The following is a 20,343-nucleotide window of genomic DNA, read 5'->3' on the forward strand; positions in this document are numbered from 1 at the left end:
CCCTTCTGTGCCCATCAGCTGCTCCCGCCACCCCCAGCACCTGAGTTGAAATGAAGCTGCCCTATCAAAGCTCATTTTTAGCAGAAAACTGCTTCTCAGTGAAGGTGTTCTCTATGGGAAGAGACTGCTTTTCATAGGCATGGGTGGATTTGGGGAATTCTCATCTCAGGAAGAAAGGCTGAAACTCTAAACCCCCTGAAGGCTTCTGGGTTATTTTGTTTGGTTTCTAGAGGAAATAGTTCCCTCCCCTCAGCTGTATTCATATCAGTTCAAATAATGTCAGGACACAGTTTGCTGCTCTTTCCCATTATTTTGGTGACTTTTCCTGTTTCAGGCTGCCCATGTGTAGTTTGTAGGGTGTGGCAAGGAATGTAAATTATTATTTTCATGTAGGTGTGGTAGCAGTTCAGTTGTAAATCCTGTTTTCAATCCTTCTGACTATTTTATTTGTGATCCACAATATCGATCTGTCTTCAGGGCAGAGAGCAGTGCCATCTATCAGGAGCAGTGACTTTTATTCCTTGCTAAAATAAAGCACTCAAAGCAGCCCCTGAAATCTATGTGATGGAGCAGGATGGAGGGGGAAGATCTTGCTTGAAGCCTTTTTTTTTTTTTTTTTTTTGCTTGTTCTTTGAAATGAGATGAGGAATTTGTTTCTGTGGTTGATTTGTTTTTATCAGTTCGTTGCCAAATGTGACCAGCCTCCCTTTTCAGATCCACCTCCTGTGGTAGCCTGCCAGTGGCTATCTCCTGATAACCAACTGCATGAAATCAGAAAGGGAGGGGGGAGAAATAAAGATTTGCCTTTGAACGTGATTCGTGACAGCAAAGAAACGGGAATAATTGGAAAAAAAAAAAAAAAAAAGAGAGAGCTCTGTGGCTGGAGTGAAGCTGTCAGGCTGCTTCAGGTCCATGATAGCCAGGGTAAACGTGTCCCAGACCCAGCTTCACAGCCTCCTCCCAGCAATACCTCCAAGGTTTTGGCTCTCCGATGCTGTGCTCCCCACTCCCTGTGCTTGGTGTACAACAGCAGATTCCTGGCCTATGCAAACTGCTTGTTCTGCAGGTAATCTCACTTGTGCTGTGCAAGTGCTCCTCTGAGCACTTCTGCCACGATCTGAGTGCTGCAGAGACTTCACCTTGCAGTGTGTGTCTGCAGGTGCATCTCGTAGGTGTGTGTGCTCTTATACAGACAGGTCTGGGGACAGCTGTGATAGCCACCAAAATGGGCTGTCCTGAGATCACATCAACCCGTGGTAGCACAGTTCGATTTGCAATGGTCAGTCCAGTCCACGCCTCGTTTACAGATAATTCCAGGTGTAGATTTCAGGAGTGCAGTCACTGCCGATGTCACTTACTGCTGGATGGGAGCTGAGGTTCTGGCTGGTGTCATGCTCTTCATGACGCCCAGGTTGAGGTGCTGCATACCCAGATAGGCAGAGTTTGGGAATGGCTGTGTTTCCCAAGCTGTGAGTGCATAAGTCAGATGCCTGCCATACATACTGCTGCTTTTTTTGCCATGAAGAGGCACGTAGCGTGCTTTCTCTTGGAAGCTCTCTGAATTTCTTCACTCAGATGCTGTCTTTGTTTTTGTTCAACTTCTTTCCCTTTATTCCAGCAACGAAACAAGAAGTTGTCAGCAGGCATGAGAACAGAGCAAAGCTTAAATCAATGTGGGCTGATTGATTATTTGCCTTATGTTCATTCTTAGAAGTCCTTCAGAGCTAGGTGGTGTAGTAGCACTGAGTAAAGAACGGATCCCAGGCAGCACCAAAGTTCTTATAATCCCCATATAAAAAAGAACCAGGCTTCTTCTCATGTTCAGAAGTGCAAAGACAGATCGTACTGCTCTCCTGACTCCTTTATTTACTGAGGTACGATACCAGGCTTGGAGGCATTGTACTAGTGGTTGTCCCACCAAAGCACACCTTGCTGTTTCTTGAGCCTTTTCCTCACTTACTTATAGATGGATATGCACAGAGGTATATAGCTGTGGGAGTATACATCCTTGTGTTCCCATGAATGGTTTTTCGGTACTTGCAGATCAGTGTTTTCAAGTGCATGCTGTACTTTGTGTGCAGCTGGCCCCTAAGCTCTGTCTGAATTATCTGCTGTTCAGAAGACAACCTTTGTCCCCATGAACGTGACCTACATTGCTGGTTCTTTGACGTCTGATGTGACACCAAGATGTGCTGTAGCACGTGGCAGTCAAATGTGTCCCGCTACCCAGCAGATCCGGATGGGTTTGGATAACGGGCTTATCCTCGTCGTTATCATGTTCTCACAGAACTGTCTTGTCTGTGAACGTTACCAGCTCTATTTCTCCATTTTTGGTTAGATCCTTTGATAAGATATTCAATGATCTGGGTCAAAACCAGATCTAAATGGGACCGTATTGCTGCAGCCGGATGAAGCCCTGTTTGCATTTCCTAGTGAAAACTCTCAGGTATGTAGGTGAGCTGCAATCCACGTAATATGTGAGCATTGCTTTTATTTCCTCCAGAGAGGGAGCAGATTATAACAATGTGGATAAAACACCATTTCTGTGCTGGTCATATCTGCTGGAAAGGAAGTGTATAAGCTGCAGCGGGTGTGATGCACCCTGTGCAGGATGCTGCTGCTTTGTGGGAGACGACTTTATGTAACAGATGAAAGGTGAAGGACTTGGTGTAGTCAGTTATAAAAGAGAACTCAAGCTCGTCAAGAAGGAATGGCTTTGAAGATAACATCACTAGCCAGCTCATTCATGCAAAATTGCTAATTGGTTTGTGACCTCTGACTGTCCCGCCAAACTGAGGGGAAGGCAGTGCTGCCCATGTACTGCGTTGCACCCCACGTGTTGCTGCACCCCTGGGACTTCTTTGACACTTGTGCTGTGAGCAGGGATACTTCAACTGCTACTTCAGACGGACCTGTGCAGGTCTAAGCTGGGCTGAATCAGGTGGGGAAGACCTCTGGTGCAATCCTGTCTTCAGTCGCTTGCCCCAACTTTCTTACACAGGGCCACAATCCCTTATCTCAGGTTTGTTTTTTGATAAAACGTTATTGCAAACTGAGCCAAAGAAGGGGTGTGTATAGCTCTCTGTGGTCATCCTCCCATTTGCCACTCAGAGCCTCACACCCTTTGGCACATCCCTTTCCCTACTGGATCAAGAAGTTCTCAGAGCAGAGCACTGCAAATCTGCCTGGGGAGTTATGTAGGCAGAGGTACTCCACAACAGCTATTTTAGGCTGTTTTCCTATGTAGAGAAGCTCTAGTTCTTATCAAGATGGAACAAAAGTCAGGCCTGTTCTTGTAGATAAAATGCTTTCCCTTCCAACTGCCTGATGGCTTATCTCTGGTCTTGCAGCATTAGCCATAACCCTTCTCCTGACCCACTTAACTTCTTGTGTCGAGCAGAGCTGTAAGGACAAGGGGTGGGGGTGATTTGTGATTAATATTCCCTTTCTTTTCATGTGGAAAACTCTTCAAGCTCTCCATGCTTGCGTAATTAGCAGAGAAATATCTATTCTTAATCAGCTGATAAATTATCTAAGGATAGAGCTCTAAGAATGTATTACTGATATGTCTGGGTTTGATACATCATTGGATTTCAAGAATTTTTGTTTAGAACCTCCTGACAAAATAGCTTTGTGAACCCTTTGACACCACCTTGCTATATTTGCCTGTTAAATAATCATAATAGCAAAAAAAAGAAGAAAGATCATAAGTGCATAATCTCTTTCCCATACCCAAAGCAATGTCTATGAAATCAATACTTCAGCAAGCGTAGCAATCTACTGCTGCTTGCCTATTGAGCTTCAAAAACACAGGTCAGGGCTGACTATAGGTGATCAAGGCAGTGAAATACTCATCTCTGGGCTTTCAGTTTGAATGCAGCCCGCTGTCAGGGACAGCCAATGCAGGTGTTTGCTCATCATTTTGGATTTAAGCTGGTACATTTAGGCCATTTCCTAGCAAATGATTACCTATCAAAATGGTTTTTTATCAGCTGGAGCTGGCTGGAGTTAATTCTGATAGTTTCTTGGGGAGATACAGCATGTGTAGTTAAGCAGAAATCAGTTTCCTATTTCACTGTCGATTTTTATGTAACAGTTCTTAGTTCTACGAACTGTGGTGGGGACTACCCAGAAAACACTCTTCTCTCTGAATCAGTGTGCAAATAAAGGCACCAACGTGATAGAGTTAACCTTGGTGATGCGTTCCCACTGGACGGTCTGGCAAAGTGAGGTACGATGGGAGTTGTGAGTGAGATGGTCGAACTGTGGGCTCCAGAGCATCCAGGGTGGGTTGCTGGGAGGCAGCCATGGAGAATCAAACTGTTGAAGATGCAGTCATGAAGTAACACTAATGCCGGGGTTTTGTCCTTCCTCTTAAAACTGACTTATAGGGCTGGTGGGCTGGCTGCTGAAACGATAGGGGTAATCATGGGCACATCCAGTTGTGGCAGTTTTCCCCAGGCTTTGCTTTTGGGAAATGATGAAACAAGCAGACAAATGGGTTAATGGGCATCTCTGCATTGCACCAAGCCTTTTACATTCTTGAGTTTACCTTCCTTGCTTTAGTAATCATAGGAAGTGTCACCATTACACCCGCTGCTTCCCAGGGAGAATTTCACCATGTCATCTTAGATCTTCTTCCACGTATTCATTCATGGATGAGGAGGGAGGATGATACCTGCTTTGTTTAGCCACTGCAGAGCCATGATTTCACTGTCCTGGCATATTGAGTTGCAGTCATGTGTCACAGATCTTTTTGCTTGTCACCTCCCATGTTCTTGCTGCTCATTGTCACTTTGAAATTAATTCATGCCAAGTTATTTACTCCACCCAGAGTTCTTCTGCTCACCTGGTGCTTCCTTTGGGGAGAGGATGGAGAGGGGAAAAACAAACCCAACAGCTGTTCCCTAAACCGGTATGATTAGTATATCCCATTTAATTTAAATATATTCCTTAACGTAATGCATGTCTACACCTATTTATTTATTTTTTAAGTACACCTGAGTGTATAGAAGGCCTGGGGGTCTGTATGCACATACGGAGAAGTAGAATGTGCTAAATATGGCGATAAGGATGGAGTTTGAGGAAACACAACTCAAAAAGCCCAAAGCAGTTTCATGGTGTGGTGTGTTGGAGCATTTTGGTACCGCCCAAAGGCTTTGCTGGACTCATTTCATGTGTGACCTCAAGCTGAGCAGCACACTTACGTAAATTTTAACCAGAACTTTCCCCAAAAGCAGTACTTTTCTCATATCCAAGGATACTTGTGCTTGTTCAGGAACTGTAGGGAAAATACAGATGGGGGAAAGCGACCAGAGATGACAAAGTGTGGCTCACAAGGGGTCTTCCATAAGACAAGCGTAATTTGGACAATTGGCATCAGATAGTTGTCGCCATCACTGCTGTCCTTGTCACAGTAATGAAGCAAGGACTGACTCTCTGTGCAGAAGTGAGGGAATGAGAGCCAGGAAATCACTCTCAAGTGGAAAGGGTTTAATACGAGAAGCTGCAGTAGTCCAAATAAAACTGATTCGCCTTATTTGCTCCCAAATAAGCACCTGAATCAGTATAAATCAATGCTAACGGAATCAATAAATGTATCTCAATTTAGTCTAGCTTAAAATCTATTTCAAAAGAGAACCGAAGGCTGGCTGCAGGAAAGCATTTTAATACACTGATGCATGAAATACTGCTGTCAGAGAAATTCGGATTATCCTGGATAAGGGCATTATAGCAGTGAATGAAAATAGGCAGCAGAGATGCAAGCGAAGAAGCTGTTAGAGCAGATTTTTCAGGAGCTGTCAAAAGAGGTGAAGTGAGAGGTGGTGGTGTCCTGGCACCAGGTAACATTCGTGATGCTGCTCCTTGTGCCTCAGCGCTAATCAGAGCTCAGTCTCCAGCAACACCAAAGAGCACTGCTTTATTTAACTCCTGAACTTCTACCAATAAGTGAGAAATAGGTGTTTATTTTCTTTGGAACTTAGTCATCTCTGACACACTTGGTGCCATTTCTGTTCTGAAAAAGGTGGTATCATTTTCCACATCGTAATGTCTCCTGAATTCTTTGAAACCTAACAGTGGAGTGCCTCAACCTGGTTTTCACAGCATTTTCTCATGTGAATTGCATGTTTGTACCTGGCTTGCAATGTGTGCCACCCAAAGAGACAGAGCTGTTGTGGCAGCCAACCAAAAGCAGGGCTAATGAAAAGGTCAAATATATTATTAAGCATTAAAATTCTGAGAAATCCCTGTTGTGCAGGAGATTGTGACAAGAAGAGGAAACAGCACAGCATAAGCGATCTCTCCTGATAAAGATCTTGTGAGCAGAGAAGAGCAGAGGAAGTGGGACACGTGTGATGATGATTCCTATGACGGTATGTGGGCCTCCTCATCAGGCAGTCTGCTGGGACTTGGGCTGAAACGTCGGGAATTTGGTTAAACTTGTAAAGAGTTTTGTCTTTTTTTTTTCTGTTGTTTGTTTTTTAATTACAGTAAGTGAATGGGAAATTCTTGTTTCATAGCTGCATAAGGGCTTCTGAGGCTGAAGTTGTCCAAAGGCAATAGAATTGGCTGTTCTTCCTCTGGCCCACAAATACACTTGAGGTGTGACATGAGGCATCACACCTCTCTCGTGTCACCATCTCTATCACAGGCCTCATGTGTGACTTGGACTCCTATTTTTGAGAGCTGTGCTGGACTACCAGTGTTGTTCCACCTGAGCACCTCTAAAGGTTTTATACCTCACGTCATCATTGTAAGGCTTTGTTGAGTTTATGATGTTTTATAGATGCATCATCTATAGGATTGCCTTAAGGGTGATAGAGGTCCACCTGTACTGCAGCCGTAATCCATCCAGCAGTGCACAGATACCAAATCCCAAAGCATGGAGTGAGATGGAGCCTCCTATGAAGGCAGCAGCCTCTCCAGATATCCTGCCAAGCTGAGCTTGGACTTTGCGGGTGAGTGGACAGCTGGATTTCCTCCTGTAATTGGGACACCCACCTGTGTAGAAGCACATGCTCTTCCTGTGCAACAACTGTTGGGTTGGCTGTTGGGGTTTTGCAGCCATGTTGGATTTCAAAGCAGCAATGGTGGTGGTGGTTGTTTTTTCACCCTCATATAGACACAAGGGCATGAAAAATGGAATTGAGGAGAGGAAGAAAACAGTCAAATTTCATAAAGTTCACCAAAGAATAGGTGATTCATGGCTGAGGGTTGCTTGCTGCAAATGGGGTGGGGTTAGCTAATTCACCCATGTGAGCAATTGCACTGCCGGGTAAGGAGGCAATGGTGTGCCTGCATTTCATGAAAGGCAATGGAAGAAGCAGGGAATGAGAGAAAAGTCTGCTCTCGTGCAAGGGGAAGAAAGGAGTTACACCATTTATTGCATCTCAAAAATGTGTGATGCTTTTCTATGCGGCACTCACAAGAAATGGCTTGATTCAGTGGAGCTTTTGACATGAATAAGATCATTCCAAGGTTAGTTTGACTGAAAAATTAGAAAGACAAAAGTGAGTGTACCATTCTCCCTCCTCACACAAATAGTTACCTTGTTCCAATACTTAGAACCACAGAAATACAGGGCTGAAATGGACTGCAGGAGGAGGAGGTGAGTCCTGCCGGTGTGTGACGCATCTCCCTTTTGCTCCAGAAGATGCTGTGGTCCTTTGAGTTGTGTTTCCCCTCACACCACAGGAATCACTGTTTTTGCAAGGCAAGAGGGCTGGAACCACCTGCCCAGCCACTGGAAGAGGGTTTGTGCTCAAACTGCAATGGACAAGGCTCAGGATAACCAAAATGGGCCCTTGCCTGTCTTCCATATTTGGCACTCACCACAATAACTAGACAAAGAAGTTTGCAGATTGTAGCAGATTAGCCTGTGGTTGGTTTGAACTGATACTTTGTTCTACAGGGGATGAATCTTGAAACAGTATCAAGTGCCCGGACTTTTACAATTTTTGACGTCAGGGCTTTTTCCATCTCTTCCCTTTCTACTCATTGAAGAAGGAAAGCACAAACCAACAGAAGCCCATTTACTGCCTGTGACTTCGCTTTCTGTCACGTTTGTAATTCTCCTTGCCGTTTGCTGTCTAGTGTTTTCCTGCCTCTAGAGATGTTACCGAAGAAGCAAAGGGGGAAGTGAAATTCTGGTGATGCAATATTTTCCAGGTAAAGTGAAGTTCTGCTACGGGGAGATGAAAAGTCAAAGCCCTGTTTTACTTTCAGGCTTCCAAATGCCATTCTAACGCTCTTGCAGCCTCTTTGGGAGGGAAATGATTTTTGATACATGTGCAGATAGCACAGAAACAAGACAGTTCTGGTTGTACCATGGAAACCCCTAACATTACACTGCCCAACCCGTTGTGCAGCTGTTCTGTAGATCCAAGTGATTTGTCTTCTTAGGAAAAAAAAAAAGGTTTTGTTATTTTTTTTCCCCAAAACAAAGAGCTTCCTTTTACCTCCTTCAGATGTAGCCCTTCTGGAGAGGGCTGCTCCTAGGCCAGGAACCTGCCTCTGATTGCAGGTGGCAGCCTGTCAGGCAGGATTCTTTATTTTTTTTTTCTGCCACCTGAATGAATGGTTGGCCCAACTGAGGAATTCTAAGGCTGTAATTCGTCTTCTCTCTGGGCATGAGAAACACACCTGTATTTTCTCACAGAATATTCTTTGTGGCAGAAAAATTGTGTTCCCTCCCATGCCAGTGTGTGCGATGTGTCCTTAAGTAAAGAGCAGCTGAACTCACTATTTGTTGTTCCATTGGACCTTGTCTGTGAATGCCTGGTGCCTTTGGATGTGTGCTGGTGCTCGCTGCACACAACGGGTTGGAGTTGGGGGCTGTCCCATTGGTCTCCTCTGCTGTTTGCTGCTTCTGCAGGTGTTGTCTGCTTTGATGGTTGGACGAGATGATCTTAGTGGTCTTTTCCAACCATTATGGTTTTGTGATTTTCTTTGGTTTGTTGCTGGCTCATTTCTCTCTCAGCTTCTCTAATTGTAGTCAGGGGACAGTCTATGCCTGACAATTATGGAAAAATTGAGGCATGTGGCTTGGAACTGGCTCTTATCTATCATAGGGCAGCTTCTGGTCTCTTCTCAGAAGAACCTCTGCTCCCAAAACCTTGTCATGAAACCCTATGGAGTTCCTCAAGCCAGACCCAGCACCACCTCCGCTGCTTTGTCCATAGCATTCCCATCATGCTCAGACTGCCCAGAGAAGCTGTGGGTGCCCCATCCCCAGAGGGTGCTCAGAGCTGGGCTGGATGGGGCCCTGGGCAGCCTGATCTGGTGGGAGCAACCAGCCCATGGCAGGGGGTTGGAAATGGATGGGCTTTAAGTTCCCTTTCAACCTAAAGCTATCCTATGATTCTCTGAATCTATATATCCTCTGACCATCTTTACACCCAGCATACAGCTCGGTAACGTTCTCATTAACCACTGTCTTCTGTCCCTTAACATATATGTGATATCTCCCCATTCTGTGAGCCTCTCCCACTTCCCAAAATGTCCGTAAGTACCAGCAACACGTATAGCTCTAAAGTACAGATAACTGAGCCAGGTCTGAGTGCTGATATTTCGCTGGTCCCTCCAGGCAGAGAGATGGACCAAAGAAGCACTAATGCAAGATGGGTTTCACCAGCTTGTTTGCATCCCCTTGTGCGCTTAAAAAAGCAGGCAAGTTTAAATAGGGAAGGAGATTAGAAATAGTCTGAGATTTGACTCCAAGATGTAAGCGTGCCTTGGGTACCCAGAGCAGTATGCTCTGTAGCTGGGGTGTACAAGGGTTTGCTAGGGATTTGGACACCCAAGACTTGTTCATTTTGTCAGGCAGCTTCGAGCTTCTCAGCATTCTGTGAACTTTATCATAATTTGCCTGCATGATGAGTGCTTATGTTCAAGTTGTTATCTCCAGAGAACTTCAAGTCTCACTGAGTGATGATGGCTGCGTGGTAGAAGTTACCTTTTCTCCTGGATGAATTATTCTAGGGTGATAATTTCACTCTTTCAATGCGTAGAAAAGATGCATCTGGTCTTCATTCAAAGGTTGCAATTAGATCTCATATTTGACAAATATGCTTTAGCCAATCAGATACTGAGTGACAGAATCTTTCATTTTCTTTTCAAGGGAAAGAGAGTTATCCTGCTCACATTCTTCAACTGGAAGACTGAAGTGCCAGGTTGAGGAGTGAAGGTCAAGTGTGACGAGAGCCCAGAAGTACAGAGCTACGGAGAGGTGAGATGAGGGATACCTCCATCCTCATCTTTCCTCTGCCATAGGTTCCCTGTTCCATTTGTTGAGCTGGGGCAACCACCTTATGGTGTGATGCTCAAAGGATGTTAGAATCACTTGAGTTGGAAGGGACTCCTAAAGACCATCTGGTCCGACTCCCCTGCAGTGAACAGGGACGCCTACAGCTCCCTCAGGTGCTCAGGGAGCGGGCATCTACCACCTCTGTGAGCAACCTGTGCCAGTGCTTCACCACCTTCATTGCAAAAAAAAAAACAACACTTTTTCCTTATATCCAGTCTAAATCTCCCTTTTCGTTTGGAACCATTTCCTGTTGTCCTGACACAGCAGACCCTGCTAAAGAGTTTGTCCCCTTCCTTCTTATAGCCACTCTTTAAATACTGAAAGGCTGTTGTCTTGTCTTGAGACGAGCAGCTCTTCCTGCCTGTTCACAACAGAGATAGAATCTTCATCCACTCCAGGCTCAGGTTTCTCTTATGGGGACCATGGAAGCTCTGCTAAGGCTCAGGGTTGCAGCCCTTCAGTCCCCTTCTCAACATCTTGACCCAGTGAAGTAAATGAAGGTGTAACCTTTGCTTCTGAGAGCCTGAAGACTCCTCACCTATATCTAGAAGCACATCCATTGTAACTGATCTATTTAATGCAAAATATAATAGCACATATTCTGGAATAAGCATTTACTTATTTTAACTTGATTTAATACATTTTCTTATTCTAGCTTAAGAGCATCCAAAAAAACTCTTCTAGTCAATTTTCAAGTGTCAACAAGCTGTTTTTCTTGGTCTCACAAACTCAACTTTGAAATGGGAATAACTTAGTCTCCCATATGGTGTCGAAAGCTACTTCATAGTGGAAATCTCCTGTATATTCATACAAAATTTGAGAGGAGCAGGTGGAAAATATCTGGCAATTAAAGTTAGTGCTATGGAGCTAGGACTCGGAGTGACACAGCCAACCTATTCGAAGTCCACATGTTCTGCTATCAGCAGTTGGTTACGTGACTGTTCCTACTGCAGTGGGGGAGAAGCCTTCGAAGAGATGACAAAAGATTTCATCCAATTTATGATCAGTACATCTGAGCAGATGATTGCATTTATCTGAAAGGAAATGGTTAAAAGCTGTTCTGGCTCTGACATCGTACTGCAGGCGTATTGGGGTATTGACAAAGAAATGTAGCTTTCTGTGAATGCAGGAAGCTGCCTCCAATAAACTTCACAAAGTTTCACAGAGAAACAGACACAAAAAGGTCTCCACTCTCCTCAGTCCTTCATTTGTAATTTTATTTTCAGCAGCAGATTCCTCTGCTCATTTGAAACACTCGACTCTGAGCCAGAAGATGGTGACACCATCCTGTAAGGGAAGCATTCATCATCCTCTTGCAGCAGCAGCTGAAGGTGCATCAGACGCCATTTTTCAGAACTGCGGTGTGTTTGCATGACTCTTCATAACTGGTGTTAGGTTGCCAATGAGGAACTTTTCTCCACTGCAGAAATGGCAGATGTCTGGGATGTTTATTTCTCTGCCTTTGTTCAGTATGTGCAAAATTAATTCTTCTCCCTGAAAGGGTTTGCTAAACACCCCAACCTAACTTGATGGGAAGCACCAATGGTCTATCACAGTAACAGCATGACTCGGAGGGGAGGGGTAATCATGTACAAGCAGCTGCTTTGGCTGGGAATTGGTTTACAGTACTGCTTCAAATGGTGCCCACAGCCGTTCCATTTTCCACTGAACACGTGTAGTCCCTGGAGCATGGGACCATGTTATAAGATGTCCAAAATGAGTTATTTTTTACTGATTAGTGAAAATGGATACAAGCAACCCAGGTGAGCCCAAGCCTGCAGGGATGCTCAGGGGATGCTGGATCTTTCTGGGCCCCATGCTTAGAATGCTGTGGGTTCTCCCTACCCCAGCAGGAGGTGATTGGGGCAGCCAGGGCTTGGCTCACAATTAAGCAATGGAAATTAAAAGAGCATGCTTAGTCTCAGCTGGAAGTTGCTGTGTGTTAAATACAGGATGGTTCTTTATTGCAGCCTGTGAAAGGCTTTGCTAATGCCCTTGATTTATTGTAGAAGCTGAAATAACTTTGCTCAGCAGGATAAGCACACGTTTGACTTAGTTCCAGGTGTAGTGACAGCTGAAAGCCATCAGAGCTGGGAAGAAAAGAGCTGCCAATAGTCCTACCTGACTCAGGTGGCCATGATTCTCCACTTGCCCTATCAAATCCTGCTCTCTTCATTTATAGAGATGAGGACATGATTTCCTTTTGAGAGCAGGAGCTTGAATGGTGCTAACAGTGTGTTCTCTGCAGGAGGTGAGGAGTCCTGGAAAGCAAACTCTTCTCTGTCTTCTTCTGTAAAGGCCTCCAGGTTCCATACTGGGTGAACACCAGGCATGGAGAGAGCTTTGACATTGTGAGATCACAGTATTCAGGAAGACGCTTTCTAAGATTTGTTGTTGGAAAATGCAAAAATAACATTGTTATCAGCTTCTGACTGCAGCAACCAGGCACCAGATCAACACTTTCTTCCTTCTTCCATGAAAAAGACAGCAAAGACCAGGTAACCTTCAGCACCTCTTGGCAAGGAAATGTTGGTGGAATTGGGGGGGGTGGGTGGGTGCTGGAAGATGTGCACCAGAAAGCAAGCCATGGGATGTGATGAAATAAACCCAGACCAAGGTGCCCGGCTGCTCCAGATGGATAAGATTTTGCAGTTATTTAATTTGGGATCTATATGTGGCCTGTGCATTGGCAATGTTTTGACGTGCGTGTTCATGTAGTACTGCAAATGGAGTTTAAGAACATCACATTTAAATACATCTTCAGGGCTTTCCCTGATTTAGGGCCAATTTAGCTTATAGCGCAACCTAAGTAGGAGTAAGCCTGAGGGTGTGTTGTTCTTGGAGGAATTATTTCCCAAACAGGTAAAGGGCAGCTGAGTGACCAGTTCAATAAGGTGATGTATGAAACAAGAACAAAAAGGAGGACTTAATAACTAGAAAAACATTATATTCAGGCATTTGGGTATTTTGTGGTCACTTAACGTAAGTTTGCAAGTAGGTGGTTAAAATGTGATTAAGAACATTTAGCCACTGCTGCTGATTATGCAAAATTTATGCCATGTATCTCAATCAGGCTGTTTATATCTGCTAAGCAATTGGTTTTTGCTGTGAGGTTTTACACCTAACGTGTGCTGTGCACTTTTTTTTTCCTAACGTGCAAAATAATTGGATTTTTAACTACTTTGTAGATTTGAAGCTGGTCAGACATGCAACGGATGGTTATAAAATATAAAGATATTTTTCAGGTTGAGATTAAAAAGTTGATAGGGCTGGGGCCTGTCCTTCAGAAGTCCGTGCAGGTGTGTAATTCAGCACTTCTGTACCTGAAGGCATTTCTCCATGTGCTGCGTCTTAGACTGAGACCCAAAAATGCCACATCCAAGTGCAATAATGGATGTAATTTAGGGACACTGAAGGTAGCCTGGCCTTGAAATCCCATCTCCCCATTGCCAGATGCATCTGCAGCTGTGTATTGTACCTGTCCTTATATTGATATATAATTATAAGCTATTTATAAGTGACAATTGTAGTTGCAAGCTTCTTGGATACCTTAAAATCTGTTGATGTCAAAAAGGCAATGTATTTCAGGAGGTTTGGGCAGAAATAAGAGCCCATGCCTAGAGCTGTGTCTTGTACACAGACATGGATGAGAAGGAAACCATCTCATCCCCTGATGCTGATGGCAGCTCTCTCTGCCACAGAACTGAGACACTTGGCCAATTCCCAGGCACCACATCCATATCATCATAGAATGGTCTGAGTTGGAAGGGACCCTTAAAGGTCATTCAGTCTAATTCCCCTGCAGTGAACAGAGACTGCATCAGGTGCTCAGAGCTCCGTCCAGCCTGACCTTGAGTGTCTGTAAGGAGGGGGGATCCACCCGTCTGGGTGACCTGTGCCAGTGTTTCACCACCTTTATTGCAAAATGTTTGTTCCTTATATCCCAGTCTAAATTCCCTCTCCTTTAGTTTGAAACCATTTTCTCTTGTCTCACCGAAGCAGACTCTGCTGAAGTGTCTGTCTTCTTCTTTCTTCTCTTCTTTTTTGTATGCTAAACAGAGATGATGAGTTGTCTCAGGAGCTTTGGGGTCTGTGACTTACACTGGCCAGGGCTCATGGTGCTAATCCCATTTCTTTTTTGCAGGATCAAACTGTTCAGTTGCACCCAGCAGTCCCAGTCTTCATCACTGACTGTCATTACCTGGCAGCAGAAAAGAAGGAGGCTCATTTGGATATTGTAGGTGGCTGCCTCTGTGAACCAAAGACCACAGAGTAAGTAAGCACACATTTGATACAGATCTAACCAAGCTTTTAAGAAGAATTCCCCTTAGGGCTGCAGTTCCCTCTTGACATTAACCACTAATATTTATTTTTAAATGTGGTGCATCAGCTTGAAGGGATTCCTAATATGGAAAAAAGTCAAATTCCAGCAAATACGACACTTGATCTGCTGTAGATTTCTGGCCAGAAATCCTGCTCGATGTAGAACAGCCACCCTCGAGTTCTTCTCCCCAATTAGGGAGGTGTCAGCGCGAGTGTGGCTGAGCAGCAGCCTGGTAAACATAGGAGTGTTTTTATTAAACAGCTTTGGGACACCAAATTATTTACACTGACCTTGATTTCAGGCTCTTCAGAGGCTCAAGGAGAAAGCTTGAGATTCAGTAAGAAGTAATGCTCCTTCATTATACTGCTTCCCATCTGTTAGGTTGGTTTTTAGGATCTATATGTATTCATCTCTCAGGGAGTGGTGGGAATCTCACAAGTATGGAAAGAAATTGTGAATGAAACTTTGTCAGTGAAGGCTCTGAGAGCATTTTCATGCATCTCAAGGGCACAAACTGAGTTGCAGGTGAGAAGGCTGGGGGCTGTGAGCTGCCTCAGGTTCATTCCTTGTAAGGATGTGTGCTCCTTTGGTTAGTTTTTGGGGCCCAGTGAAATATTGGGTTGGTGAAAGGAAGAGCAGACACATCTGAAGCATGTGGAGCCACATGCAGCAGCCATGGAGGGAAAGCAAGCACCAGCACTGGACAAAGCTGGAAAGCAGTTGGTGTTCTATGGCTATAAGCAGTGATGTGACAACAGAGAGTGCCTGTCTGGTGTCTCTTTCACATTCTCTGTAATGGAACTATTTATTACATTTTGGAAAATGCAATTAAAAGTGAAATCACTCATTTAACACATGGTTTATTGCCCCATCTAATTAAAGCCTGCCTGAGAGAGGAGTGCTGCAGCGAGTGCAGGTGGGATCCTGGTGAAATTCAATGCCTTCCCAGGGCACGAGCATACGGGGGGGAAAAAGAGATGGAATTAAAATAAATAAAAGGTGCTGGCAGCAGGAAATGAGTGACATGATTTCCCATTGCACCCAGTATTTCTCTTCTCATTGCCTTCCCCAGTGAATAGGTGCAGGACTGCTGTGTGTGATCTCCTAGCTGGCAAACTCATAGTGAATTTTTCTGTCTTTTTTTGCACTGCAGACCAATATAGATGTTTGTGTTTTACCCTGTCTGTGTACCCAAGGTGCACTTGCACCTCTGGGCTGAGATATTGGTATTCTGCACCTTTTATTAAGCCCATCATAGATATAACTCTTGCATCTGTCAGGAATAGAGACTTATGAGTTAGGAAGGGGTGTGTTAACAACACCAGTATTCATCCCATTCTGCAGCTTTTCCTACCTAGCATGGAATACTTGAGGTGAATCTATACAAGCACAGTGTGGATCCATGCTTATGGATATGTAACTCATCTCCACCAACCTTCTCCTCAGCACTCTGTGTCTCTCTGGGCACAAATGCTTTGGTGTTGCTCTGCCTGTAGATGGCTTGACTGGAACATGGCATCACCAGAACCAACTAATTTTCATTCCTGTATTGCCCTTGTGTTTGGGTGGTTGTTTTTTCCTTACTGTGCTGTGTTTGGCGTTTCACCGCCATAGCCAAGCAGGAAGAGCTCTCCTCCTGCTTGCTGCAGAGCCAGGCTCCTCAGCACCCCTCATTTATTAACCCTTGCTCTCACACCTGTTCTCGCTCTCGCGCCTCCGGAGCTCCACAGCCACTTCTTGCACCTCCCACAAGTGCACATGCTTTTGCTCTGAGAGCCTTCCTGGATTTTCGGACCTGTGTGTGATCAGAATGAATTAGACTTGGCTGAGGCTTGGGATTATTGCAGACCTGTCACTTCACAGTATGTTCCTGTTACAGCCCACACTCGTGTCTGCTAGTATTTTAAAGTAAACTTTAATTAGCATCTCCCAAAGAGTGTGAATAAATTGTTTTGTTGTTGTTTTAGGTTTGGTTTTGTTTTAGGGAAAGGAATGTTTACTCACTGAGGACGTGTTTCCAAACTCTTCCTCCACTCTAGTCCTGGTTTTTTGATGTCTCATGCACACAGTTCTGTGAAGCTTGTTGTGATGCTGGTGGTAGGAGCAATGTTGTTCAGCAGCAGGGTGGGATGTGCTGCGCAGGCACATGCAAGTAGTGCTGGAGCACTTTGGGGCTGTGTTTGGAGCATTGCTCACTGACTCCTAATTGACAAAATGTCTCCTGTTGACTTGTGAACTGTTGCAGGAGAGTCACTGCAGGTGTCTGCCGTGGTTTAGTTAGGAACATGCATATAGCAATACTGTGATCCAAGGACACCGGAGAGATCTCCCCTGTGCTGTAAGTCATGTGTGCAATATGCTCTTGACGTGGGCTGTAGAACACCTTTTCTAGCCTTAGACTTGTGGAAACGTAGAATCATTAAAGCTGGAGAAGACCTCTAAGATTGTGTAGTCCAACCACTGACCCATCCCCATTGTGCCCAGTGGCCACATCCCTTCAGTCCAGAAGGGTGAATTGGGTATCGGATGTGGTCCAAAGATCTGTTCACAGAAAAGAAAGGGACGTAAAGGAGGTTTTGTATGTGGCTGAACTCCTGAAGAGTAACTTCACTGTTCAAATTAATTGTATTAATACTGTGCAAAGCTGTCTGCCACTCAGACCATTTGCTAGGCTGAATTTACGCAGATGGTGAAATAATGGGTTGGAAGGGGATGAGATACAGATCTGTCTGCCCTCTTCCTGGGCAGAACCATGGGGAAAGGCGGAAAAATCCCGCTGAGATCAGGGCGTTACCTTTGGGTGCTGGCACAGGCAGGCAATCCCCACCCCATAACAGCTATTTTAAAAGGTGGCATGTGACATGAGGAGGGCAAACCTACTGCTTGGGATACTGAAGGCAGGAAGAAGTAAAATAGTAATGGGGAAAAGGGCAAAATTTAAAGACTAAAATATGGCTTTGGTGTTAAGCAGAACTTGTCGAGACTCCATTGGCTTTTGCATTGTGAGGGAATGTATTTCTGCAAATGTGCTGGTATGAAGTAGTCAGGCACATACATTGGCTCCTTTTAGTTTCACCCATGCATGGCTTCGGTTCCACCCATCTTGTTTAAACAAACAGACTTAGTGGGGATAAGGCAAGGAAAATCCTGTTCTCTGCTTGTGTTTGTTCTTCCCTCTGCTCCTCCAGCAGGGACACTTGAAACACAGATGGAGCTCAAGGCGTTAGGTTTTAACAGATCCAAATCAATTTGATGTGCCCTTAAAAATCCCGCAGCCATTTCCAGTGGCATCCGCAGAGCTGCTGACAGCCAAGCGTGTGCCCAGTCACTAGCTGCTGCATGTATTGGTTTTCTCATATGGAAAGCCATTCTTTCCCTGTTGTGTAAAGACTTTGAGTGTGACTTTTTGGTGGCCTCAGCAAAAGAGCATCTTCGGAAGTTACAAAAGGGCGTTATCTGGAGCATCCTTGTGGGAGCAACAGGGCAGTGGAGGGTGGGTGGTCATCTTGTGCCTTGAAACAAGTTGTTCCTGTAGTTTCCTGATGAAACCTCTTGAGTGCCACATAAAAAACTTCCCTGTAGGTCAAAAGGGGGTAATGGCTGCAAATCTTGAACCCTAATTCTGTATTCCTGTGCACCCATTGCTTTCCAGTATGAGGCTAGGAGGGATGCAAGAGAATTGGCAGACTATGCTGTGCTTGCCCATTGTGCATGGCGTTGCCCTTATTTGTTTGAAAATATGTTTTGATGGCTTGCAAAAAAAAAAAAACAAAAGCCCACAAGGTATCTAAATTAGGGAGATTTTTCTGTTTAAGCTGCCTCTGCTTTATTTTTACCCTCAAGGTCTCATAGCAGTGATGGTGTCAGTGGACCTCAGGAGACCTGTGGTCCAACCTCCCACCTGGCAGGACTGTCTCCAACATCAGAACAGCACAGCTGGGACTTTGTCTATTCAAATCTTGCTCACTGCTGCGAATAGAGATGTTACTACCTTCCCTGTGACCTATTCCAGGGCTATGCTACTCACTGAGTGAAGTTTCTTCTCTTAATGGCTACTTTGCCCCTTATGAAGCCACAAAAAGCAGCCCTACCTGCCGTTACCAATAAGAATTTGGCCATCATCATTGTAACTTGAAGTTGCATGCGTAGGAGTTTGTCTGTGGGAGATAACTTAACTGCACTTGTGTTCAGGAATGACTCTGCTGACCTTGGCACTGCTACACTGGGGAAAGGTAGTGCAGCCATGATCTCCCTAATGGGGAAGAGTCACGCCAGGCCTAAGCCCTACCAGACGGATTGCTTAAGCGGATCCCCTGCAAATCCATATTGCAGGCTGTTTCTCTGAAGAAGAGTTTGATTTGTTTCTTCTGTAGCCTTCTCTACTGAAACCAGCAAGATGTACAGAATGCAGTGAGTACTAAAGTTGCTTTTAAGGGACTATAAAGCTCTGATCAGGAAGCACGGGCATAAATTCCCGTGCTGCAGTGAAGTCTTCCATATCGTTTTTCCCTTATTCTGACTCACCTGGCCTGGTTGCTACGTGTTGCTCCATCCTGGGGGAAGCAGAGTGCTCAATGCATTGCTCACCTCTCCTGTGACCTCTCCGCTGCCACACCTTTGTTGGATGACAGCAACAAAAACAGCACAGAGAATTCCCAAAAGGGTGAGGACACCTTAATCCCTTCAGAAAACCAACCCGATACTTCATGGGTGGGTCTCTCCTAGCCTCAGAGTAAATTAACATCTCCTTCCTCATCCACAGCTCTCTCCTTTTCACATCACATCAAATGCAAGTGCTGAAACAGTGTACCTTTGGCCAACATGCCTCCTCATTCTTAAAGACGTTCATGAGACAAATATGTTGTTCTCTTTCACTCCTGGCTGTTTTCCCTTTTCCCAGCTCCTCGTACAGCTTATCTCCTCATGGCTCAAATTGTTTACCTAGTAGACAATGAAAAGACCCACCCATCAGCAATGGGTTATATCAGTTGATAGTTCTACTGCTTTTTTGCTGGCCTCCCTCAGTATTTTCCATAAATGTGCTTTTCTTTGGGCGGAATCATTTTATTTAGCATCTTGCTTTTGTCCTGTATCTTCTATAGTTGCATCACCGTGGTATCCAGATTCACTGGCAAGTAATAGATGTTAACTGCTAAGGGAATTTAACTCTGTTTTTCAGAGGAAAAAGGCCGGAATAATTGAATCACTCAGGTTATGTGGCATATTTTAGGTGGAACAGGACTTCTGGGCCCCATTCCTGTGCAGTCAGACCATCCTGCCCATGCGGTGCTTTAAGGGAAACATGTTCCCTACCACACGCCACAGCTCAAAAATCCCATGTCAAGAGAAGCTGAATGATGGGCAAGTCTTCCTGCCTTTCCCTGGCTGATTTATCAAGCAGGAATTTAGCAAGCCAACAGTGTGTTCTACAGCTTCACAGCAGGGGTGATTCATATGGACTACTGATGGCATCTGGCGCCAGGTTTTGGCTCTTCTTCTGGAAACAGTGAATCCTCTGTGGATATCTGGTCAGTAGATGAAGTTTTTTTGTTTGCACTCACCTGAGTTTAATTTAGGCTCAGGTGCCGCACATCATCTTCAGTAATCCTCTTAGCCATGAGTTGGTTGCACCCTCTTACCTTCAAGAAAGGAATTTGATAACGCACCGATGAAATGAGCTGCAGCAATCTTGACATTCAAACCCAGACAAACA

The 20,343-nt window shown here is 44.8% G+C and overlaps 1 long non-coding RNA gene across 1 annotated transcript; it reads left to right on the forward strand.

Moving 5' to 3' along the window:
• Positions 1-6,258: 6,258 nt before the first annotated feature.
• LOC107316446 (uncharacterized) lies at positions 6,259-18,386 on the forward strand. Its single transcript, XR_014948103.1, has 7 exons — positions 6,259-6,374; positions 6,788-6,959; positions 8,095-8,169; positions 10,121-10,228; positions 11,533-11,667; positions 12,605-12,804; positions 14,451-18,386. It is a non-coding gene; the product is annotated as an uncharacterized LOC107316446 (long non-coding RNA).
• The last annotated feature ends 1,957 nt before the right edge of the window (positions 18,387-20,343 follow it).

The sequence above is a fragment of the Coturnix japonica genome, chromosome 7 (genome assembly GCF_054131305.1).
Source record: "Coturnix japonica strain WE chromosome 7, WE-NBRP24, whole genome shotgun sequence".
NCBI lineage: Eukaryota > Metazoa > Chordata > Aves > Galliformes > Phasianidae > Coturnix > Coturnix japonica.